This window comes from Manacus candei, unplaced genomic scaffold (assembly GCF_025592945.1).
Source record: "Manacus candei isolate 608988 ecotype Guabito, Panama unplaced genomic scaffold, ASM2559294v1 h1tg000028l, whole genome shotgun sequence".
Lineage (NCBI taxonomy): Eukaryota > Metazoa > Chordata > Aves > Passeriformes > Pipridae > Manacus > Manacus candei.
In genome coordinates this window covers 4,078,935-4,106,910 of record NW_026138076.1, presented here as the reverse complement: position 1 = coordinate 4,106,910, position 27,976 = coordinate 4,078,935, and the positions used below count along the sequence as shown (strand labels likewise).

General features: G+C 35.4%; 1 long non-coding RNA gene across 1 annotated transcript; it reads left to right on the top strand.

Annotated features, from left to right (window-relative positions):
- The first annotated feature begins 599 nt into the window (after nt 1-599).
- Nucleotides 600-27,469, top strand: LOC127472234 (uncharacterized). The gene is made up of 3 exons (XR_007904926.1): nt 600-989; nt 13,768-13,833; nt 26,294-27,469. It is a non-coding gene; the product is annotated as an uncharacterized LOC127472234 (long non-coding RNA).
- Nucleotides 27,470-27,976: the final 507 nt, after the last annotated feature.

Here is a 27,976-nt window from a genome sequence, read left to right as displayed (position 1 = left end):
TTGTGTTTGGGAACACAGGGTTGATAATATAGAGATGTTTTTGTTATTGCTGAGCACTGCTCACACAGGGCCAAGGTCTTTTCTGCTTTTTGTACTGCGACACTGGGGAGGAAGTTGGGGTGCATGGAAGATTGGGAAGAGACACAGATGGGACAGGTGACTGAAACTGACTAAAACAATATTCTAGACCTTATGACATTATGCTCAGTATATAAAGTGGAGGGAAGAAGGAGGAAGGTGAGGTTGTTTGGAGCGTGTATCATCTCAAGTAACCATTATTTGTAATGGAGTCCGGCTCTTCTGGACATGGCTGAACACCTGCCTGCCAAAGGGAAGCAATAAATTACTTGTTTTGCTTTGCTTGTACACAGCTTTTGCTTTTCCTATTGAACTGTCTTCATCTGAACTCAAGAGTTTTCTAGCTTTTCCGTTCCCATTCTTTACCCAATCCTGCTGGTGGATGAGCGAATAAGTGGCTGCGTTGGTTGCAGGCTGGGGTTAAACCATGAAAAGTTATTAGTGTGGGATGGCAAAGGAGGTGTAAATTCCTATTTGTTTTAAAACAGTTACATTTTTAAAGCCTGTCCACTCTCTTATAATTGAACTTAAGTCATTTGCATTAGTACTTTTATTCTATTTCAACTGATTCTCCTACTACAAAGAAAGATACTGCTGCAGTAGCTAATCTGGGTTTTTATAGCTAATCTGTGGTAGTTTGGTCTAGGCCTTCCTTGGTGACCAGTTTGTAGCCAAGGAAGGGTCCAGATTTACCCAGTATTCCCTACGATTTTTACGTAAACCAGGCTATAAGAAGAAAGGAGGAAAGGCCTTCGCTCTTTTTTTCCTTCCAGCAGCTTTGGAGGTGCAGGTTCCCTGCTGTTGAGTCTGTCGTGTTGGGGCGCGAGGTCTGGTTAGGCCTTGTCGACCTTGGGAGACGGAGGTTGCCGGTGATCATTCCCGCTTGACTTTCTGTTGTCCCAAGGAGAGTAGTAAGATATTAGTTACTAGATCTTGGGCTACTGATTGGGATATATATATATTTTATTTTGGTTTTGTTCCTTTTCCCTTCCCCTCTCTTGTTTTGGTTTTCTTGGTTGTTTTTTTTTCTTTCCCTCTTCTCCCTGAGGTTTGGGGGGTGGGGGGGGACGACTTCTTGTGGTAAGGTTTGGAGACTTGGCAGGGAGCCAGCTTCAAACCATATCAGTACACCTGCTAGATAATCTGAACATTTCATTCGTTTAATTTCAGACATCTTATTTTTCCCTCAGATGTAAGTAATCTAGATGTTTTCAGAGACTTTTTTATCTTCCATGCTTTCTCATTGGCTTCTGCTTGAAAGCAAAGGAACTTCAAAGTAGCATCCTTTAGATCACCAGACCAGGCCTAGTATCACATGGCCTTTGTTAAATCAAAGCTCTATTTGCTAGTTTTCCTGTTAGCTCATTATAGGAGCCATCATCAGACAACAGAATTACTGAATAGTTAAAGAACAATTTATTAATCATTGCTATTTTGGGACTACATTTTCATTTTTGATTGTAATATTTTAACGGTTTGCTTTGAAATTTGTTTTTTAATAATTCTCAGAGATGTTTTCTGTTGGTTGGCTTCTGGCCAGCATTCCTGATGAAGAAATTTTTATGCACTTAAGACAGATATGTTATTATTAAGTGTAGGAAAGACCATGCTTATTTAAAGTCTGTCCCTTCAAGTTATCCCAGAGCTCACCATTTGGACTATGAGACGTTAATGGTTTTGTTTTGCTAGTGCTATCACAGGGTGATCCAGCATAGTGTAGGTCAGTGATGCCTTGGCTTTCAGCCTGTGTATTTTATAAGTTCTAAATCTGCCTGTCAAAGGAAAGAAGAGAAAGATAACAACTGTTAGTTAAATCAAATCACTTCTACTAAATTGGACAAATTTGGTTAGCCTCTAATGCACCTTGGCCCAGGTCCATGCCAGTGAGATTGATTGTGTTCAATCTCGTGGGTGAACAAAACACAGTCCAAGAATACCACAGAACATGCTGTCTGCAAGGACAGCTTTATATGCACAAAAGGATGTTACTCAGACTTGATGGACAGATATGGCTGGAAATAAGTGATAAAGTTTGTCACGACAAAAAATATTAGAAGAGAGCCTAAACTTAATAAATTCAAATTTATTTCTGGTTATTTTGAGGATAAATTTCAGATTTTCAATGTGTACCGCTTAAATTTATATCTCAAGATATTTTAATTTTCTCTGAAAATAAGTTGTAAGATTAGCAGGAATACCCAACACAGTAGGATCTAAGAATCACTGATCAGTTGTTATTAATATGGAATTCCAGTAAATAAAATTGCTTTTATCAATACTTCTAAATCTTATGAGTTTTTATCAGTATTATAATTCTTGTAAATAGTTGGTATATTACCCACATTGAAAGGAGGATTTTCCACTCTGAGATATAATCTGTTTATAAATAACAGAGCTTTCATGCTTCACATCATTTTCCTATAGGCATAGGGATGAAATAAATCTACTAAACTCATAATGTGAGGGGAAAATAGATACATAAGTTGGTTGGGTTTCATAATTTCATTATTAATTTATTTCAGACATAAGGGGTTTTTTTTCCACTATAGATAGATTTCATAATAGTACTTTAAAAGAAAACCAAAACATAAATCTGGCACTTTAAAATTGTCACCCATGATTAATAATCTTGTTTTTGTTAGGCCTTAACCCAGCTTTTTTCAGTCTTGTTTTTCTGTTTTGAGAGTACAAAACCTTGTGACAAGACTCATTTGTTATGTGTGGTAAGACACAAGTCCTCCTTCATGAAGTAAACAAGAATGTTAGAATTCAGAAATAGAGTTTTAATGCTATCTTCAGACATGCAATGATATGTTTAGCATGGCACGCTTTTTAGCCAAGCATCAACTAATATAGAAATGTGTTGCCTGTTGAATGTTGGAAGACCAAGTTTATCATATATTTAACCTCTCAATCTTATTCATCTATGGGAAACTGCATGAGGTAACACCACAAAATAAAATTAAAAAAAAAATTTATAAATTAACAAATTAGGAAAGGATCATGTATTTTTCACAGCAAAAAAGAGCGCTAATGAGTAGGTTGTAGTGACTCTTCTCTACACACCTGAGGCTTGAGGACTTAATACTCTTGTTAGAAACCAATAAATAAATAAACTTCATCAGATCCTTTAACATTCCTAAAATCCTACAGCATTTGAACTTTTCCCCTAATTTCTAATGGGGAAGCTTCTCACATGTATTAGTGATGTCTTTAAGTGTCTTTTTTCCAAGACTGTAGTTCAACTACCTTCTAGAATACAGGTCTGACAGAAAGATAGCAGCAACCTAGCAATTTCAGCAAGACCGCAATTTTGATATCCATGTTGGTTAGGAAGAATCCAAACTCTCTCTATGATCTCAGTAACTTAATACATTTGGGAAAAAAATTAGTGAACATTTGGAGTACGTGTGTAGAAGACAGGCTGTTTAAACCAGCAGTGTCGTGGTTTGAATCTTGTTTTCCCCCAGAAGCTAAGGAAAGTGGTAGACCCCAAGGGGTGGAAACCCCTAGAAGTTTTGGAGTTCTGTCCAATGGACGCTCCTGCAAAAATGTCAACATCCCACAAGCTCACCGGAAGAGATGAGTTGTAGTTTGGGTTGTTGTTGGAGAGGTGGCCATGTTGTAGAGCCACGAGGAAGGGGTTCTGAGCCCCACAGGGGGGGCTTTGGCCCCAGCCCCCAGCGGGGGCCTGCGGGGACCTGGAACAGCATAAAGCTGGGCTAGGTGCCTGTAGTTATGCCAGGAGATGTTTTCTCCATGGGTGCAGAGCAGCAGCTGGCGCTGACCAGAGAAACGGTGGCAGAGAGCCAGAGATAAGGACCTGAACTGGAGGAGCAGCAGAAACAACATGCAGCACCAGAGAAAGGACTCCTGGAAAGAGAGTCGAGGAAAAGGAGAGCCAGCAGCTGAGAGACAGAGTTCTGGGGGTAAGACTGTACCAGATCCCCTAAAACTCCCTTGAGACCCCTCTTGGAGAAGAGGGACGTGGACTCCTATTAAGGAGAAAAGTTTTAGACATGCAGCACCGGAGAGAGGGAGGAGCTGAGAAGCTCTAAGCGTCCCAGAGCTGGACCTGGACGGTCAGAGGAATGCAGGGGGAGTTGACCTTGGCTCTCCCCTTGCACTGCTGCCACGGTGGCAGCCTGAGAGACAGGGCACAGAGGCCCTGCAAGGAGCTGAGTCTCCTGGAGATACCAGACTGTCACGAGGACCCCCCTGTGTCTTCGTGATATGACGTGGTGAAACGACCTTGTCTGGGGTTACGAAGCCCACGGAAGACCCCTCGGTTGTGAGGTGATGGGGCCGAGAGAGAGGCTTGGATACCTCCCTCGTGAGTGCTGGTGGAAAGCCAGCTATCAGTTGCTGCATGTGGAGAAGACAGACAGAACCTGCTGCCTCAGAAGATGCTGCTGCTGAAGGACTGGAAGGGATCTGTCCTTCTTTCCCTCCTGGACTTTTATTCGGAGGGGAGAAGAGATCTGATCATTGTAAATACATATGTCATGGTAGAGATAGTTGTGATCGTGTGTATAATGTGATGTTATATTTATTTGTACAGTCATTGTAATATATTCCCTTTCCCCCACTTTGAGTCTGGTGTGTTTTGTCTGGAAAAACCCATCTCACATTAGGTTGAGATGTGGGAGGGGGGATGGAGCTAGGGAATTGGATTTTGGGGCTATCTCAAACCATGACAAGCAGTTAAAAATAATGTAAGTGAAAGTCAAACATGACATGACCTAAAAATCTTATGAAATGTTACAGTAAACTGCAGTAACAATTATAGGAGACAAGCCTAGTTTCAGTTTAGAGAGTATGAAGTTTTGTATTGGGTGCCCACAGCAATGAGGGCTGAGGGCAGCCTCTGTGAGGAGCGGCCAGGGCTGCCCCATGCCAGGCACAGCCTGTTCCAGTTGGCTCCAATTGGCCCTGAGAAACCCACAACAAAACATAACTGAGCCCCTCAATCAAGCAGGTGGTGGCTCTGTGAAAACATGTTACTAATAAATCAAAAATCCATTAAAAAGGAGGTTTTAAGAATTACAACCAATCTTGAGATTGTTTTGCTTTTAACTTGCTGTCCTGTTTTGGAACTTTCAACATACAGTCTGCTGAGATATTCCTCAGATGACCTCAGAGAACCTGGTTTGTATAAAACTAGGTCCGTGACATGCTGGATTTTCTCTATAAACTCCTTGAGGAAACTGGTTACTTCACTGAAAGTCTTGTCTTTCTAGTTATACTTCCTTCCCTTGTTCCTTTCTTCTGAAGAAATTAGATGCAGAAAACCTATGTAATGGCCAGTTCACTTGGGGTTTTTTTGTTGATGTTTTGATCATGAATAGAATATCTATGCTGAAAAACTCCCAACAGTTGTTAAGTTGGAGGAAAAAAATAAGAACTGGCCCTTAAGTGGACACAGACGCAGACACTTGGTGTACAAAAGAATAAAAATGACATGCTGACCTTTGGAGAGATTTTTATGATATTTTTAGACTAGCTACAATGCTCCAACCTTTCAAAGAACATATAAATATTTAAAGAGTATAAATAGATTGGAATTTTTCCAATATTAAAAGAAATACTTCCTGAATTGAAAGTGGAGCAGCTAACACTGTATTAATTATAATGGTACCAGTTTCTAAACATTGAAAAAGCTATGCATCTAGTGGTTTACTGCAAATTATGTTTTTAGATATAGATTCAACTGTTCAAGTAAAGGCATATCACAACGACAATGATTGATATTTGTGCAATTTTATTCTTTGGGAGCCTGTCTTTTTTTCTTTGCTTTTATTTATTTTGGTTTTGTTTGTTTGTTTTGGTTTTTAGTTTCTTTGTTTGTTTTGTTGTGTTTTTTTTTTGTTGTTTTGGTTTGTTTAGGGGTGTTTTTGTTTGCTTGGTTGGTTTGGGTTTTTGGGTTTTTTGGTTTTGGCTTTGGGGCTTGTTTTTGGTTTGGTTTTTCCCCTTTGGTATAAACTATGGAAATTAATAACCCAGAAATAAAATGCTTATGTATAAAACCAGTACATCCTGATGCACCTAAAGAGTATAAAACTGAAATAATCTGCAACTTAATGTTTGCTCCCATGCAATTTTCCCCAAAGTTCAAGGAGAATGTCTTGTAAAATACCATCCAAAAGACTGGCACAGGTTAAAAAGCAATGTGACTCCCAAAGAAGAGAACAGTTAAACTACTATTTCCATGTGATATTTTTCAAATAATGTCTTTCTCAAATAAAATCTCTCTGCCTTTTAAATGCTATGATTTTTTTTATAATTTAAGATGATGTGTTAAGTTGCTGATATTTTAGAAAACATACTATTAAGAAGAGCAGTAATTGATAGCTGTATTTCTTCTTAATAAGAACTCCAACAAAATTCATGAACTGTTTTACATTTTATGAGAAGAAACAAGGAGAGAGAATGATTTCTTGCTGATGCCATGCAATGAACAAAGTACAACATAAAAACATCTAGAAGTACAGTTGAAAGAAACAAAAAAAATTAATGACATTCTTTTAGGCTCTATACACCAAATAAATCCTGTATTTTATGCCAAAGTACAAAGGGTGAGAATAAAACTTTCCACCTCTACATAAAGTATTACAGTTGCTATTTAACCTTGCATAAACCTATAAAACAAACAGACCCATAAAATCCTCATAAAATTTTGTATCCAGAGTATCCCTGGGAAAACACATGCCGTCCAGTACAGAAGTTAAATGAGCCTATATGTAAGAATGTTTTGCAAAGATATACAATTTATCTTCCAAAAACTCTAATTTGGTCATAGTTTAAAAATGCACGGACAATACACATATGTAGTTTTGTCTCTCATTTTTTTGCTTTGTTCCAAAATTGAGATCTTACATTTTCCAGAGAGGTAGCATTGTTTGAGGCAAATGCTGATATAACTCACACACTTCAAATTAATATGAAAAATGAATTATCAAGATCTATTTCAGGCTATCAATGCAAATTTAACAAGAGCTGTTCCCTTTCTACAGCTCCTGCTTTAATTTCATTGTTTTCCCTTAAGTTTCTGTTATCTTTTTACTCACTGATATAGTTTTCATTTGCCGTATGTAAAACTGTTTTTCTTCTCTATCCGTTTAACTATAAAATAGTACTATAAAAAGCAAGATATTTTTCAGATAAGGACACATTTTCATCTGACAAAAAGCTAGTCAGCCTTTTCCTTTTTAAAAATATCTGAAGGCAGATTGATCAAAACAACCTCATATATGCTAAAAGTTACTTTGGAGACATCCTCAGGAGACCATTCTATGCCGTGAATTCTAAATGGACAGGAGTTTGCAACCTTGGCGCTTCAGGGTACATCGACACAATATAATCATGGTCAGGGCAACTCTGAGCTTACAATAACAAGCCCTACTGAGAGACAGAATGTAATCGCACAGACTTACAACCAGCTTTACATGCAGACAGTTTGCTTTTTAAGTCTAGACCCAGATTTCTTCTGCCAGCAAAATAACACATAGAGTTACCTTAAATAGAAGGTCCTCAGCCTTTAGAAGTTGACTTTACTTCACCCTTGTTAATGTGTAGCCACAAGCTGCCCACTCTCATGTGTACTGAATGCTGTTGCCATCACGAATTGCTTAACCCCCCCCAAATCTAGTCCAAAAATCCAGATACTTTTCCCATCAATTGAGATTCCCACTCATTGACGGTGTTAAGCACAAAACTCCTTTCATAGAATAGAATGCCACTTCAAAAACATGGGAACTAAGTAAGAGGAGTGCAGAAGGGAGCCTTCTCTATATGACTGAGGGTGAAACAAAAGAAACTTGGAAGATATCAAGTATGTTATGGAAAAAAATAAGTGCAATAGTTTTAAACCACCACAAACTAGATCTACCTAGTGTTGTTGTTTTACTTTGTTCTTAGCATTCTACCTTACTGCAGAGATCTTTAATAGCAAAATTACCCACCCACCCTGCGTGGCAATGATGACTTACTGTTTACCTGCATGAATAAATTAAAGCCAGCATAGCTCTATGGTATCTATTGTGATTCAATGACAAGGAAGAGATTAAAAAATTCAAAAGCTTGTGAACTCCACAGAAAGATACTGAAAGCAAGGTATCACAATTTTTGTTTAAGCAAGCATCTAATTAATACTATATTATTGTACTATACAATAAAGTAGTTTAATACAATAATACAAACCTGTTGTAACATGAAAATGCAATAGTACATTATTTTGTTTTTTCCCAATACTAGTTCAAAGTGTACTGCCTTACGGTTCTTGTGCTAATCCCACATAGAAATAAATATTATTTAAAAAATATTTTTGGTTTTCTCTGTAAATATAACTCTTTATGCTGACATAATTTTAATGTTACCAGGTTGATCACTTGACTTATTAGCTAAGTTATTAATAGCTTCTCGGTACGGTAGTGATTACAGTAAGAAGAAAAAAAAGTGTATAAATTTAAATGCCTGTTTCTTGTACAAGGAGGTATGGAAGCTCTCTTACATTTTGTGTTGCTAGAACTCACTGTCTTTTTTCCATCTTTTTTTTTTTCTCTCCCTCACAGCCACCTCTGCATTGTCACTTTATGAATACTGAAACACAACACTGAAGGAAGCAAACACAGTTTAGCAAATGTTCCCTAACTACAGAGCCTGTCAAACATTCCTGATCACAGTTCTTGCTGGCAGTCAACCTTCAGCTGTTTTAAAGTGTGACACACAATTTTCCGCTCTTCTTTGTAAAATCACATCACTTTTTAAGTTTGTAACAGAATTATAAAAGTGATTTGAAGATGGTCCAGTCAGGTTTTTTTCTTGTAATTAACCCCTCACTGCCTTGCAAGACCAAAGCTTAAGAACAATATTCTCTAAAGATGAAATAACTGCCACATGTATTGCCAAGGAAATTTCAGAAGATGATGTCTCTTTTTAAGTAGACGTGGTCACAGTTCTTTCTGAGAAATAAATTAGTCAAATTCTTCAGTATAAGGTTTAAATTACAGACTTTTTCTTTGATAGAAAAGTAAGAGATTTTCAGATCACATTTGATAATACAAGTCAATATCTTTATTTAATTGAATCTCAAAAGAAGGTAAAATCAAGTATGTTAAGATATAGCACTTAGATTTTTGAGCTATTGTGTTAAAGTTTGCTTAAGTTAAAGAATATTAGCCACCTCCAGAAGATTGGTTCATATAATTTGAATATTTTAAAAAATGTAAATTCCAATAAAACCCACCCCTTTTAATTTTGAAACATTTTTAAAAATGCATTTCTTGCCCTTTTATATGTCCTTTCTGAATATTCTATCATTAAATTTCATTGAAATGGTCTTAAATATTTTTCTTATTTCCAGTTTGATGGGTTGAGGAAAATTTTTTCCTACTTTCAGTCTTGTAACTGAGTTTTTTCAAATAATGACATTATTGTTGAGAAATGAAACTGTAGTGACCATGAAAAGTTAAGATGATTTTTTATTACTTGTTTCTTGTTTCATTTTTAAAAGATGACTTTGTTTCAAACTAGAGATATCTAAGTACAGTAAAATTTGAACTAGCATTTCTTAGTTGTAATGTTTTATTTGTTCCTGACTACCTTTAATATTGCAATTTTTTACTCTGGTTTTAAAACTCATTTAAAATTATATTAAAAAGAGAATACATGTTGGTTACATTAATGTCTCATTTAATAATATTCTTTCCCCATGGTATACTGCATAAGCATACAAAAAGTTGTGCTACATGTATAAGTATACGTTTTATTCCTTATGTCCAACTATGATTTTGTCCTTTGTATCCATATTCCCTGATTGGTAGGTTTGATTTTTTTCTTAGCCATATTACCAGATATGAATGTCAAAGAGGGACTTTTAAGAGCAAGTCAGCAAATTTAATAAGCTAGTGAGTATTCATGCAGGACCTGAGAACCACTTAGGTTGGAAAAGACCTTTAAGACCATTGAGTCCAGCCACTAAACTAACACTGCCAAATACAACACTAAACCATGCCCCTAAGGCCACATCTGCATACCTTTTAAATACCTGCAGGGATGGTGACTCAATCACTTCCCAATCAGTCTGTTCCAATGCTTTATAATCCTCTGGGGAAGAAATTTTTCCTAATATCTAATCTGATATTGAGAAGCCAACATGTTAGCATGAGGAACTGATGTTTAAGTGCATGTATGTGCCTCTGCAAAGGAACATGCTGGAATACCCCATACTGGTCTGTGCTGCACTCTAGTGGATAGCATGACAATGTGAGCATTCCTACCTGTCAGGAGAAGATACTTGGTTTGCTTTGTTACACAAATCACAGCACAGGAGAGAGAAAGAACCTCTCCATCGATGGGATATGTACAGTGTGCCATGAGAATTCATTTGGATTCTGTCTGATGCTGTGGGGCTCTCAGCAATTGATGGTACACTATTTACTCACTATCAGTATTTTAATTCTAACTTCAATTCTGCTTCACTATTTGCTGTCAGGTTTTTCTTACTGAGGTCTAAAAAGGACCTTGCGCTCTGCCCAACTCCCTGGTGCAGCACACATAGCTGCAGTCAGAAATCATTTCACCCACTTATTAAATCAATCATTAACATGAGAACTCCCTTCCTTCCAACTTCACTGAGATTTTAAACCTTCAAGGTGCCCAAGACTATCAGAAATAGATAATTAAACAATAGGGTAGTACACTGTTCCTAAAGTTGTTAAGTGCTCAGAAAACTGCTTGACAACTGAAGTAGAAGAATAAGAAAATCAGGATTCTAATTTAATTTTAATAGGAATTTAAAAATATAATTTTTTTTTGATCTGTGTCATTCAGAGAAAAATGGAGCATTGCTAACACATACCCTAAAATTTGAAAATATAAACTGATATGAAAATAGATTCAATATATTTTGCAGTGAATACAGTTATACTTGTAGTCACTGCATCAAATGTCTAATGTTAGCTGCCTCTTACTATTACTAGGAATGTATATTTGAATAAGAAGTGTGTGCGGAATATCTAAAATTTATACAGATAACATTCTCTTTGTCAAAATAAAAATATGAGAGAATGGGTATATTTATCTGTATTCTTATTTTAAAATGTTAAATTAATCTTGTTCATACAAAGAAGAAAAGGGCTTTGATATATTTCATAAGTTTATTCTTTGAATAATTTATCAATCTAGGATACTGTTATATTACATCAGTATCAAATGCTCAATATTACAGCAAGGTTCCTGCAGGCTCAGCTCTGTTGCTCTGGACATCTGGCACATACGATGAGCAACATGAATGCCTTAAGCCTTTTTTTTATGCCCATTAAATGCATGGTGAACGGCTGACAGGTAGGCCATTGAAGTCTTGTAAGAACATGCTCAGGGCAAATCCTCAACTGTGGTACCAGCTCCAAAAAGTGCAAAACTACAGATAAAGACCATCTGTTATATCAAGAATTGCTCACCATTGCCTTGAGAGTCTTTGAAGAAACCTGGAACAATGACTCTGTGCTGTACTACTGCTCTATAGAAAGGCATAGTGCATTTCAGAAAAAACTAATGTGGCATTTGTAACTGCAGACATACTGTGACAATCTCACTGATTTTTCATCAACTCACATAAATGAGTATACTTTTACAAATATTTTTACAAATATTTTCCCATTCTAAGCAGATTAAATTACCATCCTCTGTGTTTAAATAGAGCCCTAACTAGTAATCTTGCAAGCCTAACTCTCAGGATTTCAACCGAATTTTACTGATAAAGCATCCTGAATACAAACCGAAAGAACTGGAGTTTAAATAACAGTGGGAAACACAAGTATTAAGCTAAAGATCTTCTGCTAGCCAGGATATTTACACTGGATTCTATGGCAGTTTATATTTTAAAGTGTATTTTCAGATGGCAGTAGTATTTTTACTGTTGATTTCAGCTATATATGTTGTCTTTCAAACTGAATATCTATTGACATGACTTTAATAAATGTTTAAAATTTAAACACCTTGGAACTAGCTTTTTCTAAGGGAAGAGGGGCTGATTTATTCTGTCGTATCTATGATTTCTGTAGCTCTTTTCTACATTAAATATTTTTCAGCAAAATCTAGAAGAGTGAGTAAGCATAGCAAGACAAATATTTTCTTTATATTTAGGTTTAAATTTTCAATATTTTAGATACCAGTGAGCAAAGTAGATGAAATTTCCCCTTTATAGTGTCAATCACTAGTAGTATGAATATGGTAAAGAAGGAAAGTGATAACTGTTACCATTCAGAAGGGGATGTAAGTATATGGTGGAAAAAAATCCTTGAGCATTGACTTTAATGTGATGACATTTTGTGAAAAGAATGTGAGGTTAGTTGGGAAAAGACTACATATGTTAGTGTAAAATTCTGGCAACCCTAATTTATGTTGGAGTATTTTTTAGTCAGAAAGGTTCCACAAAATATCTATCACACCTCATCCATATCTCCTACTTAAAAAATGGCCAAGATTCTCATTTAAGATTGAAATTTGGCAGGAGAGTCTGTAGGCTGAGTTCCTGGATTGGATTTTATTAGATAATTAAAACTGATGCTCAGGCATTGAATGCTTGGACTTGCTTGAAGTGTTTTATTGCAATCAAATATTAGCAGTTAGAAAGGTACAATGCTTACAAACAGCAGTTTCCTGTGGCATTTTGGCAGCTGAGGATATATATATAATTTCTGAAAGAAGCAAAGATGGAATTAAATTACTTACTCAAGTAATTAAAATGTAGTATTTAGATTTAGAAAAGTTGATTTTTCTGTGAAAAGTGACATTTCAGCATATGAGTTTAAAAGGCAAAGATGCTTTCTAATTATAAAAAAACCCCCAACAAACCAAACAACCAAAAACTGAACAAGACACTTTAGCTTTTCTTCCTGATTCAAAAATGGATTTTCTTTAAAGAATTAATTGTACTGAATAAATATCTCTAATAGACATGGCATAGTTATAAATTATGCTACTCTGTTTTTATACAGTCAGAGATATAAAGAAGAAGAGATTGAATATATTATATGTATGTTTGTCCAAACCATTTAACTAACTTATTACTACCACCCCTTCAACCTCTGAAAAAGAACTGAGCTTTGTCTCACTGATAATAATGAGCTTGTTGTAGCTGAGGACCTAAAGGGGTAACACGTAATAGTTTATAGGAAAATATTTACTGAGTGAAGCGCTCTTTAACATCTGTGATGTGTAACAGAGCAGTTTACCAAGAATAATTCTAACTTTTTTTTATTATTATTTTTTATTTCCCTTGTGATTTTTATAGCTCAAAGAAGGAGGCTTATCAATGCTTACTAAACCACAGCTACTCTGGATATGCCTATTTATTTCAAGTCTGTGCTAGACTGGATAATTTCCACAGCAACTGATTTATTTCAGCTTGTTTGGTAAAGATTCCTCTTTTAGAAAGAAAAGCTTTTTAACTTTACAGATGTCACCCCCTGAGTTAAAGCTCAAATATTTTCTATAGAAGCAAAATGCTTTGGTGAGTTTCTTCCCCACAGAGAATCAGTCTACTCCAAGAACAGCACTCCAAACAAGTAATTTACTTTTATAAACAATATAAATAAAGCAGAAATAGAGGAAAATAGCTCAAAAGCTCCTGCCCTACAACATGTCTTCCTTTACAGCACCCTGATTGGTTTATTTTATTTCTTGCAGAAGGTCTACAAGCTGCTGCAGTTGGCTATCTGTGGGAGGCCCTCAAGTTGTTCATGAAAAATTTAGGTAAGTAAAATTACAAGTTTTTTTCCCCTTCTCAGCGGTAGAGATGCAAGTTAAGATGCTCCCATAGAGAGTTACTTAACCATCTGCATATTTTTTAAATAATTGTTGGCAGGTTTAACTATTTAAAGGTGGTCTTCCCCATAAGAACACAAAAAAAGGCTGTGCTCCGAATTCACCTATCTATCCATTAAATCATATCCTGTCACACTCAGATCCCATCTCATGCACTTTCACAGATCCCATTTTATGGCCTTCTTCCATTCCTCCAGATCTTGGGCTCCATTCCACTGAGATGGGTACAAAGAGCAGGAGAAGCAACACAATCTATCATTGGGCACAGACACCAGCCCAGCTTGGGCCATTGTCACACTTGCTCCTCTCAGAATTTGCTCTTCATTGTCCTGTGACTTTACTTCCTGCAACATACAACCTAGAAGGCAGATTATTTTTCCCCAAAGGTTAAATCTCCTTGAAGTACACACCAGGTCTCTCCATTTTCCTGCATTACTGACCAGATACACCCTGGTGCCTGAGTGAAGACAATTCCACAGATGGGTTTACCTTTTCCCGTAGGAGGAGAAATCCACACTGACTTCCTCAGTCGCTTCCTCATGTGTAGGATGTGGACTTTATTTCCTCCCACAGTGTGTAGGGGTTTTGTTTGGGCAGGACTGAGGTCATTGGCAGATCCCCTATTATTGACCAGCCAAGTGGCTGTCCCATTACCTAATGCTTTCAACGCAGTCTTCAACAGTCCATTATACCTCTCAATCTTTCCAGAGGCTTGTGGGGACAAGGGGTATGACAGATCCACTTGATGCCATGTTTATCTGCCTGAGAGCTTATAAGATTATTCCGAAAGTGAGTCCCATTATCTGATTCAATTCTCTCTGGGGTCCCCTATCACCAGAGAATGTGCCTCTCAAGGCCTAAGATGGTGTTTCGAGGAATGGTCTGGTTTACAGGATATGTTTCCAGCCAACCAGTTGTTGCCTCCACTGTGGTGAGTATGTAGCTCTTGCCGTGGTGTGTTCGTGGCAGTGGTCCAATGTAGTCAATTTACCAGGTATCATCATATTGGAAATCCAGCCCCCGCCCTCTATTCCAGGGAGATTTTACTTGCATGGCTCGCTTAATTGCCACACACATTTCACAGTAATGAATAACCTGTGTGATGACCTCCATGGTCAGGTCCACCCCTTGATCACGAGCCCATCTGTATGTCACATCTCTTCCTAGATGTCCTGATGTTTCATAGGCCCATTGGGCTATAAATAGCTCACCCTTCCACTTCCAATCCAAGTCTACCTGGGCTATTCCAATCTTGGCAACCTTATCCACCTGCTCATTTTTCTGATGTTCTTCAGCAGCACAACCTTCAGAGTCATGTTTTCCACTCATGCAGCAGTGATGTCCTGCCACAATGCAGCAGCCCGGATGGGTTTATCCCTGTGTTGCCAATTGGCCTTCTTCCATTGCTGTGGAAATGCCCCCTGTACTTCCCCTGGATGATGTGATATTGGACTAGGGACATTTTATGAGTCTTTAACACCTTCTAAGATGTTTCACCTGTCAGTATAGTTGAATGAGTCATGGCTCATTTTGGTCCATCATCTGAGATTTTTAGCTCAGGCCAGGTGTGAATGTCTTCAGTGCTCCCTGGAGGGGTTTTCACAGCTGAGTCATGATGTAATGGAGGACATAAGCATGATATGAACTATCCCATCTGGCAGGATTTGCCTCTTATAAACCTCTTCCCTTATCTGGAAATGCAGTTGGTAGCTTCTGCACCTGGGAGGCCACTCTGTGCATCACTAGCAAAGCAGCCATCCAAATGTTTGAGCCATTAACATGTCTCTTACAGCACCTGGGAAGTTACTGCAGGTGGTCGAGTGTTACCAGTTCAATCTTTTACACTTGTGGATACATTCTTCTCCTTTGACTTGGGATAGCTGGACAATAGCACCACCTTATCTTACCTGAAGGCCCTTTGGCAGTCCAAATTATTAAGCGTATTCAGGGAGGGCTTCCATAGATGTGCAGCTGTTTCCTTGCAGTTTGCTGCAGTGGACAAAAGTCTTTTGGTGATCTTAACAATGTTTAAGGCGTTAACCATTTCAGTCTCTGACAGACCTACAAAAATGGACTTATCAGCTGTAAAAAATGTGTAAGAGGGACAAAAATTTTATCAAATTTTGATAATTAATTAATTAATGAAGAAAACCAAAATACATTGGATATGAACAGGGTCTTTAAATATCTTTTACCTCTTAAAAAACCCCGTAACCTGCCAACCATTGTATAGAGGAAGAACCCAAACTAATTTTCACATAAAATCTGTCACAGATTTTAAGTACTGAACAATGAAATAAGTTAAATGAAATATTAATATAGTAACTCTTTCATTGTTCCATATATTCAAAGAAAAAGTGAGCATTCTTCTGGAAGCTGTACTGTCACAAATCGTACTTTATTGTGCCCCGTACCAGTGATAGCTGGAGAAAGGTAATATTTTTTGATATGAACCTCTTCATATTGTGTGATCCAGTATGATATTGTAGCTCTTAATTTTTCATGAAAATAATGGCTTGGATTTAGAAGAACAGTGAGGGACACATGATATTTAAAAAATGACAACAACGAATAAGCAACAAATCAAAAACCAAACCTCACAACAGAAAACAAACCAACCCCCTAAGGAAGAAGCGTAGTACACTTTGATCATTAAGAAGTATACCGTTCACCTTGCATGTAGTGACATTACTTTTCAGTTGTTGATTATCTTGACTGTTAGGTATTCAGATAGAGCCAAGGTAGATAAATACTATTAATTAGTATAATTTCCATTAGTATACAAAATAACTAGATATAATATATTTTCCTTCAAAGTTAAATAGTAAAATCCTTTAATTTTAGAAAGACAAGAAAAAGACAAAATTCATGAACTCAATTTGCACATAACCTTTAAACCTTAACAACATGCAAATAATCTGTTTGGACAAAGAATCTGATACATAAAGAAATCTCTCAAACATCCAGTGCAAAATCAATGTTTATTAATGTGTAATAAAGAATTTATGTTGCTAACAGATTTAGCACTCTAAGTCCTACTGTAGATTTAATTGTTTTTTAATTTACAAGAATGTCTTTGTCATAGAAAAGCTGTAAAACATTTCTGAATTTTTAAATTGCTGAAGATTTGTTGCTAGTATATTAGGAAAGTTTGATTTTTAATTCATAGAAAAACACAAAATTTATTTTTTAATCTTTAATGGTTTATTCTAGCAAGTTTTTATATCAGTGTCATTGACTATAAAATTTTAGCCTTATAATAGGCCATATGCATTGTTACACTACTTAGTTCCCTTAAGGTTACTTTCAAGTTAGATGTTGTTGATTGAAACCTTGCCTATACAACTCCAGTCACGTTTCCATGAAGTTCATGTAGAGAGACCTTAAGGGCAGATTTACACCTGCAGTATCATTACATTTTTCAAACTGAGACACATAAAAAAAAGGCTTGTATACAACTTTTTGATAGAAATATTAAAAATATGTTAGTGTAAATTGCCTATTACTTTCAGCTAACTAAATGTTACGGAAATTTTTCATGTAGAGCAGAGTTGTAGATGATTTGCAGTTTGGTTGTCTTCTTCAGTTCAGTATCTCAGCATTAATAATATTTATTTGTTTGGAAACCAGGCCAAAGTGTTCCTCAGACTATAGAAACAAACTTGTGTTTTTTTTCATGGGCTTTTTTGATGTTTTGAGGTGGGTTTTTTCATTTTTATGGATTGGGATGCCCAAAGATCATTCTGAGCAGACTGAATAAACTTGCCAAGTGATTCAGAGATAATCACAGTTATGTTAACTGCATTAAATGACACTTAATATTCAGAGTGATTTTTCATTCTTTCTCTTGATCAACCTGATGGACAACCTAATTCAAAATTTCTCAAAATTTTTGAGATACATGTCTCAAAGATCAAATCCTTTCTAATTCCAAAAGTACACTGTGTAAAGTAAAGAATACTTCACAGTCACAGATGTTTTAGGCTGCTTTCAGCAAGGGATCTACATTATCAACTCAATATCTATCACTTTTGTAGTAATTTTTTTTCAATCTCAATTTTCTCCCAAGTTCCCTCTGCCTTTTATATCTACTTATTTCCCCAGATAACTTTCTGTTGCTGATACAGAAATACATATGCAACCAGGGGACTAAAATATAGATCAATCTCTTAAGTGAATCCCTCATATTTTTCATTATGTCAAGAAGGAGACAAACAGTACAGAGCACAAGCACTTGAATTGAACAGGCTTATGTTAGAAAGCATCAATCCAGTCAACCTTCAGCAAAATGCAGTAAGTAGCATTAGGATTAGTTGTACTTGACAGGGAGATAGCTAATGTCATTGTGAGACTGCTCTAGATCATCTTTGAATGATCATGCAACTAGGAGATGTACCTGAGTACTGGAGTACATTGAGTTTGCATGCAAGGTTATTTTAGTCACTAGGTAACAGGGATGGCTTCTGTGTGATGGTGCCAGAGGCTTCCTCTTAGTCTAAAAGAGACAATGTGAGGCAACAAGTGTAGAGTGTGAGGGGGTAGGAGCAGCAAAGACAAAGATGAACTGACCACAGTCCCCATTCCCCATCTCTCTGTCCTAGTTGAGGATAGGAGTTAGAGAAGCCAGGAGAGAGGTTGAACTGAGGAAGAAGGGAGGACTGGAGTCAAGATGTTTTATGATTTCTCTTGACTTCTCATTATCCAACTCAAATGGTGATAAATTAAATTAATATTCCCCAGGTTGAGCCTGTTTTGCCCATTACAGTAATTGGCGAGTCATCTCTCCCTATCCTTATCTTGATCCAGGAACCTTTCATTATACTTTCTCTTCCCTTTCCAACTGAGAAGGTGGAGTGATAGAGTGGCTTAGTAGGCACCTGTTATCCAGCCAAGGTTAACCCACAACCTGGAGGAGTACAAACTGGAGGATCCATTTGAACATCAGGAGACACTCTTACCGCGAGGGTTACTGAGCACTAGCACATGTTTCCAGAGATATTGTGAACTCTTCCATGACCAGTATAAAACTGCAGGGACTTCATTATATTCAGCAGAGTTACTAATTTCTACTTCTTTGAATTACTTCACATATTTGAAAGGAAGTACTTAGGGACAAAATACTAATATGTCTTTAGCTTTTAACAGTAATTATAGATGGCTTTTCTACACTTTTGCATAAAACATATTTAATAGTTTCTTTTCCTGAAAATACTTTGATTGTTTTCAGCTTATTCTTTCCTTTCTGTTCTACCTTTCTAGAAGGTACTTTCAGTTCTTATATTGGTGATTTATTAAGGGTTTGCTTTAGAGGCTTGCAGCAAACCTTGACAGAACATTCAATTTAAGCTCACTTGAACCCTGTCATACTTCCATGGTTTTCAATATTTCATCATTGCCAATGAATATGTGATTTATTTCAGAAAAGTTGCTTTGGTGCATTAGAAATTTTAAAAGCTTTTTGTGAAGAAATATTTTCTTTAGATACCTGGAAACATGTCAATAAAAAATAGTCAAAACAGGTAGAAACTGACTTTTCCATGATTTTTAAATTTAAAAAAAAAGCAATAACCCCCCCAACCATTAAAAAAAAAAAGACAATAAAACAAAACAAAACAAAACAAGTCCACCAGAAATTTTTAAATAACCAAACTTAACAATTAGTAAAGTATGTACTAATTCACATTTTTTAAATCCAACTATTTACTGAATAACATGTTTTGTGGCCATTCACCATATTCATTCTCAGTGTCAGGCAAGAGTTAACAACGCACTATGCAGACTAGTGATTTGGGTGCTTTGGTGGAGTGGGAAGTCCTAGATTTCCTCTCATTCTAACTTTTCACTCTCCTAGGCATGTTCCTTGATTATATTTATGGAGCAAGTAAATTCATTCTGCAGTTATTGGTCATTGCTATAAGTGATACTTTGTAATAACTTTTCAAAGCACTTTCTAAAATAATTATTACCTTTGACTTTGCTTTCTTTTCTAAATTGTCCTGGTAATTACTTACTATGAAGTGTCATTCCTGTTTTAATTTTAACTTGGAAGTCTTCCATCTAATGGTAAAAAGAACAACTTGTATTTCACACTGGAAACCTATAGAAGTTATTTGCCCTTTATTATTCTGTCTTATCTTCTAAGGATATAGACTACTGCCTCCTATAACAGCACAACCCTTCCAGGTGCTGTTGTAGACTATTTTGTCAATGACTTGCAAACTAAGGACTCCACTAGAAAGCTTTGAAATGAGAAGATGAAACAGGTACAATAGAGATGTTATGGGCAATTATGTCAGCTAACAGTGGTGTTCCACTGAGATTCCACTGGATAAAAACTGAAGAGTGAATCAAATGAAGTCATACATCTAATTAAAAGCAAATAAAATAACTAGAACTCTTTTCTGGTTTTACAGGGAGGATATACTTGTCCTGATATCCTACAATTAATAAAAACTTGCTGGAATTTCATCATATGACTTTGTAATTTCTGCTCATCATATGAATAGGTTTTGGGACCAGCTATGCAAAATCTCTCTGTAAAAAGTAACTGCAGCTAGTAATAAATACTCTGGAAAATCTGTGTCCCAAATTCTTTACTTGTAAACCTGAAATTTTGCCCTTTGTTCATACGTTTTTATAGATAACCAGTTCACCCCAAACTGAATTCTTTCCTCAGTAGAGAAGAGAGCAAACAGACAAAACTAAATCAACACTTTCTTCACCTATGTAACCAAAATTCATAACTCTTTTACACATGGATGAGCATCTTTTATTGAAGGACATAAGAATTAGCTCCTTAGAACAACTCCAGAGAATAAACTGTCCTCTGCAGCCTAGCCTTGGAAATATAAGTCAGTATGTAAGCAGTGCCTTTCTGCTTGCTTTTGTCACGTGCCACTAAGTAATCAGCTCATTCTAACAAAGTGGACACGTGTGCAGCCTTCTTTGAAGTGCTAAATATTTGATCAATCTTTTTAAGAGATTTTTATTTGACACACACAGAGAAATGTCTCTTTCCACACATGTATGCAGAGGCTTGTGTTTATATACAAACACTCATCACGACACAGTCAATAATGCTTATCTCAGATATGTGGTAATTTTGACAACAATATGTTTTCTTAATTTTGTGGCAGGGAGAAGGAAAAAAGGCTGAGTAGGAAAAGAGGTACTGTAATAAATACAGTTTTTCATAATATGTTAGTCACATTAAATAGTTGATTTTAAAAGGTCCCAGCAGCTAGGAATTTTGTCACCTGCTGACAGTATTTGGAAACAGGTGTGAAGAGTGAGGGTATTAAAAACCATGGCTTCTAGAAAAAAAAGATTTATGAATCCTACAATTTTCCCAAAATTTTGTGTTGTTTCACGGGACAAATGCAACCCGAAATTCAACTTCTTTTTATTCTACACAGAGAATTGTCTGCTCCCAGAAAAGAGGAATTCAGAGTATTTCTTGTAACACTGATCCATGAATTTCTTATTTTTAAAATAATTACATGAGAAAGTTGAAAACAGAACCCCTTCTCTTCAGAAGGATTCATTAAGTCAATAATTTAATCTGTAGTATTGCAGATTTGCAGTTGTTAGATCCTACAGGACATTAAATATTAGATGTATATTAAAGTTTCTGTAAAACATTTTCGAATTGTACCCATTGTTTAGGTAAATACCATAGGTACCTTTTTTTCAAAGCTGCAACAATTTTTGGTTTTATCAAGTCTATGAGACCTGACAGTCCCTTTAGTTTCATTACCATCTCTCCTCTCCATCGAGGTAAAGGCATTCCAGGACTTTTGAAAATACTACTGAAATACATATAAATGAAATCTGGCTAATGTTTTATCATTCGTATACTGAAAGAAGGCCTCCTGCAATTGTTAATATTTTCTCTAGGGGGAAAAAAAATAAAAGCTGATAATTATACAAATTAAACAAATAATTAACTTGATTACTTAAATTAAATGTAATTACATAAGTTATGGAAATAATTTAAACAAAAATATCTTAGGTGAATATTTAAGCAAGTAAAAAGTGGGAGAGCCGGGACTGGGAACTGTGACTGCAATGCTTTTCTGCAGGGACATAAGTATAGAATCCCAGAATGATATCTCCAAATATTTGAATTCTGTTTTGCTATATAAAATTTCCTACTGCAGAGTGACAGAAGTGATGACTTGAAGGAGAACTTTTTTTTCATTAATACTGTGTATTCTGAGAATCTGTACTTTAACAGGTGAGATAATATCAAAGACTGACTCAAAATGAGTACAAGTTTCATTCTGCTGGACTTCCCTGACAATTTTGTCAGAATAGATTATAATTTGATTTTTTTAAAAAATATTAATCAAACTTCCTAGGGTAAATTAAAAATTAATAGCAATTTTTCCCAGTGTATTCAAAAGAATAATTTCTGGTATGTACCTGCCCTATCTTTAATCTTCTTAAATTCTGAAGAACTTAGATGAAAACTAATCAACTTCCAGTGGTTTACAACTTCAGTGTACCAAATATTAATCCCTACTGTTAAGGGTATATGTGTATCTTTGCACAGGTATATTTACCTGTTTAAAAACTCTGTATTATATCCTTCCGTAGCTGTGAATAACTCATGAAATACATGCATTGATTTCCGAAGTAAATGAGGGTTCAATGTAAAGCCTTAATCTACAGTCCTGTATGCTCTAATATGTTAGAAGCAAAGCAAAAAACAGCTGTTGTATATTTCTCAGCACTCAAAAGCAACAGCAATGAGTCCTTCTGCTTTACCTATTTTTTGTCTAATGTGCATCCTAACATCACAAATGAGGAAGGTTCTTTGGGATTAAACCTTTCAAATAATACACACAGATGTTCAAATTTCCTCCTACAATAACATCAGGTTGCATATGCTACTAAATACTAATTACAGCCCAGAGGAATAATTCTTTAAAAATTGACCTCATAAATTTTTCTTGAGGGTTTGAAACCAACAATCCTTTGTAGTTTATGATTAACTGTATGCATAAATGAATAATAATGAAATGGTTACATATTTTTGAGGCCTACTAACATTGCCATACATGAAGAATAATGCATTATTCATCACTTCTATTCTGCCAATACAGGGCAGCTCAGGATAAAAATTTCTACTGCAGTATGTATATTTTAAAGGAATAACATGTATTGTTTAGAGGTCAATTCTTCTACAGTGCAAATCCAACATTTTTGAGACTTTTTTTTTATTCTTTTTTGAATAAATACATATTAGAAGAAAGATAAAAAAAATTATGTGATCATTGAATCTAAATTAGAAGTACTTTTCTGTTTTAAATTCCTGCTTTTGAAAGAAATGCAGATTAACAACAATTAATTTTGTTATAGCATTTGTGGTAAAAAAATCACAAATGTGAAGTAAAGAACTTCCTACTGTCAAATATTTTTTACTGAAAGACTAAAAGATATAAATTCTGGAGTCAAGGGGAAATTCTGCTAAGAAAATTGTGCTCATTTTGTAAAACTTAGAAGAAGCAATCATGTCATACAGAAAAGAGAAAATTGTTTTGACTAAATTCACAAAGAACAAAGCTGAATCCACATGAAATCTGCTGGAATCATACCTGGCCAGTTTTGAAAGGAGGTAGTTTTTTCTATGGTAATCTGGGAATCAACAAAAGTTCTTCTCAGCAATAAGAAAATGTAACTTTTATTAAACTTAACTAATATAATAAAATTTCATTTTACAGTTTTGACCAGATATTAATATTTTTAATTATTTTTAATATTTTATAATTAATATATTAATGGGGGGATATTTAAATGAACCTTAAGATGGGCAGGCAAACTTGCAAAATAACATTTTCTATTGTCTCCATAGGCAATATAACAATCTAAAGTGTCTATTCTAACAGTAAAAATAACAACAGAAATATCTATTTAGAATATGAAAATAATTTTACATTTCATTCTAGAATAAAATTTTGACACTATAAACATTCAAGCAGTCCTTAATAGTTGGATTCTATATGCTTTGTAAGAAAAAGTAAGAATTCGTAAGCAAGTGCTTTCGAAAATAAAATCAGGTATTATTAGAAGAGTGACTGCTTTATTACATTTGCTAAAATTGAATATGTCTCTTTATTTAGAGATCTCATTTCTAGACACTAATAAATATAAGACATTTTCATTTTTGTTTTAGTAATGCCAAATATTTTTTCAGTTCTATTTTGACTACTTTTAGTCTGACCTCTAAGTCCCTGGAAGTCATACCTGTACAGTCAGATCAAGTTTAATGCCACAATTTTAGAAAAAGAGATGTCACAATAAATTAAGGAATGCAAAGATAAGTTATAACATCATGTAGATACAACAGAAAATAATCTAAACATAGATTCTATAGTTTAAAAGATCCTGAGGAGAAAGGAGATCTTTAAAGCTAAATATCCCAGACTTAAACATCCCAGATCATAAACCAATTATTATATCTTAGCTGTGGGATTTCATCCAGGTATTGAAACTCATTTTCCCTGTCATCCAGTCTCCTATAATTTTAAATGAGTCAAATATGTGTTCTGACTTTATCTATTTGATGATTATTTTCTCTTTCCTTGCCTTCCACTAACTTGAAGCTGCTGTCAGTCATGTATTTCAAAATATAGTTATTGTGTTTTGTCCTCCAGACAACGAAAATTCCACATTCTCCACAGAAAACTGTTTTGCTGTGAAATTCATTAAATCATAGAATCATTTGGGTCGGAAATTACTTTAAAGATCCTCCAGTTCCTTTCTTTACTACCTATTTTTTGTATCATAAATTATTTTTAATATAGGCAAGAAAACTTTTTACGGTGAATGAAGTGCTTGGTATTTCAGATTAAAACATCAAAAGAGGTATGCTGATAAACATATTCCTTTCCTTCCGGAAATTAGCTTCTGTACTTGACCTAGCAACAGGACAGCAAATTAATTGTTTTCCATAAGGGCTATTAATCATAATTGTGACAATTTCCCATAATACGCTACTATGGTAATTGGATATTGCCATTCACTCTGAATACTATTTAAGCCACAGAGCGAAGTTAAATGCTGCAGACAGAAAAGAGTGTAAGCTTTTGAAGATGATCCATGCACTAATTGCTAAGCCGTGATGGCATTTTCATTTATTATAGGCTGCTCAATCATTAATTGTGTATGGTGATACAGATCACTGGATTATCTCATTGAACAAGTTACAAAGGTTAACTGAATCAACTTAAAAATAAACAAATTACAAAATAATATGATTTTAACTCATTGACAAACGACATATAATAAAAATTTGAGAGATTATTATGTACTCTGTATAATTGGCTCAATTTTTAAAATAAAGGTTTAATATATCAGGCCACAAACATTAATTAAATAAAGCTGATCCTTTGTATCAGATATGCATAAAACTTCTGGAGATAAAAAGGATTTCTTTGGCAAGTTAGTTCTCAGAACTAAGTCACAGCTTAGTCTTAAGATTTCTTTTAGTGCACTGCTGAACTCAAATGAACGGCCTTGCTATATGTAAGGTATTTTCCTTGTTAATATCAGTTATTAAATATAATAGCATACTAAAATCACTCTATATCCAGCTCCTGAACAGCAGATACTTGAAGTACCCCAACATCATCGGTAAATTGTGAAATATTGAGCCTTCTGTGATAGGCTCGGCATTCTAGTTTTAAGAATAATTAGAAACAGCTGCTTTTCAGATAATTCAATCTGTTTAATATGAGACAAGTGTTAATGTCAACATATGGTATCATGATGTAATCTATTCATAATAGTGAAACAAAATTTTAAAAGCATAACCATTGCTTTTATTTATGAATAGTTGAGTGAATACAACTTTGAGGAAATCAAACTACAGAAGTGACCAGAAGTGCTGGAATATTACTGTTTTACTTAATGCAGCTACATATAGACCTTTTTTTTTAAAAAAAATATGAAATTCAGAAGCTTCTTATTCAAAGGATAATATGTTAATTTTTTAAAATTCTCAGGTGATCATATATCTTCAAACCTATCAATTTTAAAGAAACACAGATATCTAGAGAATTCATCAATACAGACAAGTAAAACCGAAAATAAATTGTATACTGAAGTGAAGGTCTGTGGCTGAAATTTAGATCAGAAGTAACAATGTCAAGGGAAACATGACTTAAGCATTAGAAATACTTCAATATATATTTCAGTTTTAGTCCCAGTTTTGTAAATATTTGTATAATCTATTGACTTTACAAGTTTTGTACTTCCTTCTCATATTTATATAACAAAGATCATGAAGTTAGGATGATTTTGGTATTCTTCTGAACATTTTAATAGCAAAAACATGTTTGGATTTTAATATGTGGTATGTGCCTACACCCTTTATATTTTATAGTTGTCCCTACTAGCCACAGTGGGCTACTATACTGAACCTGCCTCATGAATCCACTGACCTGAGCCATCATGTCTCTGCTGTCTTGTCATTGAAGCTGATACCCGGCTCTCTGCTCACCTTCATTTCAGTCCTAAGGGTTGTTATCTGAAAGCTCCTTGTAAAGCCTGCAGTGTACAGCTTTATACCAGCTCATTCCACCAACAGAAGCAAAAATCACAGAATGCAAGAAGCCATGACCATGAAAAGACGGTCTCAGGAAAATCACAAAACTCAGGACTCTGGTGACAGTTGTGACAAGTTCATCCTTCTTGATGAGGAAGTTCTCTTTTACCTCTTTTTTTTAATGCCATTTACACATAGATAGCTTTGAGTCAGTTATATACGGTATCTGTCATGAGCGCTTGTGTGATGGGAATAAAATTAATTCTTGTCACCCTTTATATAGTACTCTGTTTGATATTCAAAACTAATGTGTTCTTCACTAGTTGATTATGGGCTGTTTACTATCTAGTAGTCCCTTGTAGAAGATGCCTGGTAGATATTTTAGCCCTGCCTGTCCTATCAATCTTAAATCTTTGAATACCTGCTTGCTGAGCAAAATGTTTCAAAGATGTTTCCCATTACAGCAAGACTTTCAGAAGGAGGTTGTAACTGAAGTAAAAAATTCATCATCACAGCAATGTCAGGTGCTAAGTATGTGAAGAAATGGGTGTACATCTGGCAAATCTGTATTCAGGAAAGTAATAATAACCATTTTCTAATTCGACTTTGTATTAATTTTATATGATCATCTGTTACTGTAAACATGAGCTGTGATTTGTAGGGGGTCAGATTAGTAAATCATAACAAATTTCGGGTTTTATCTAACAAGCTATAAAACCTACATATCCTAGACACACCATTCTGAGGATTCTATTTTCATTGGGGAAGAATTAAATAAGAAATGAAGCTAAGAAAAAAAAGGCTGTAACCTCTGGGCATATAATATTTATTATCAGTTTGCTCCTACCCCCACAGAAGTAATTGTACTTCATAACCTTGAAAGTATGCTTTGGAGGTTGTCATACAGTGAAGCCACTTTACCGTTACAAAAAAGGCAAGACACTGTAGAGACCTTTGCATCTCCAATAAATCAATGTATATACTGTTTGAAAAAGCTGTTGACTTATGTGACTAATCCTAATAAAATTTGTCTTTTCTATGTGCAATGATTCTTTTTTATTTTTGTTACATTGTTCCACAGGGTCTACTTTTGTCAGATCAAGTATTTCTATAGAAATGCATGGGAAGAGAAGAGGAGGGAAGGTCGATTTCTGCTTTTACAGAAATACTACGTACTGGAATAAAATGAAAACCATTCCAGAATTTAGACCCAATGAAATCAAAGGAAGACATCCAGTTAACTTCAGCATGAATAATATTTCATTAGAAAATCCTTAGCAACAGTGACATCATAAAATAATTCAGGTTGAAAGGGAGCTGAGGTTGGAAGGGAGCTCAGGACACCATTTGTCCAGCCTCCAGGCTAAAGCAGGACGAGCTCTGAGATAACACAAGGTTGCTCAGGACTTGATCCAGTTGGATCTCAAACAATCCCCAAGGATGGAGACTGGACAACCTCTTCAAGTAGCCTAGTTAACTGCTTGTTTGTTCTCTTAAAGATAATGGTTTTTTCTTCTATCC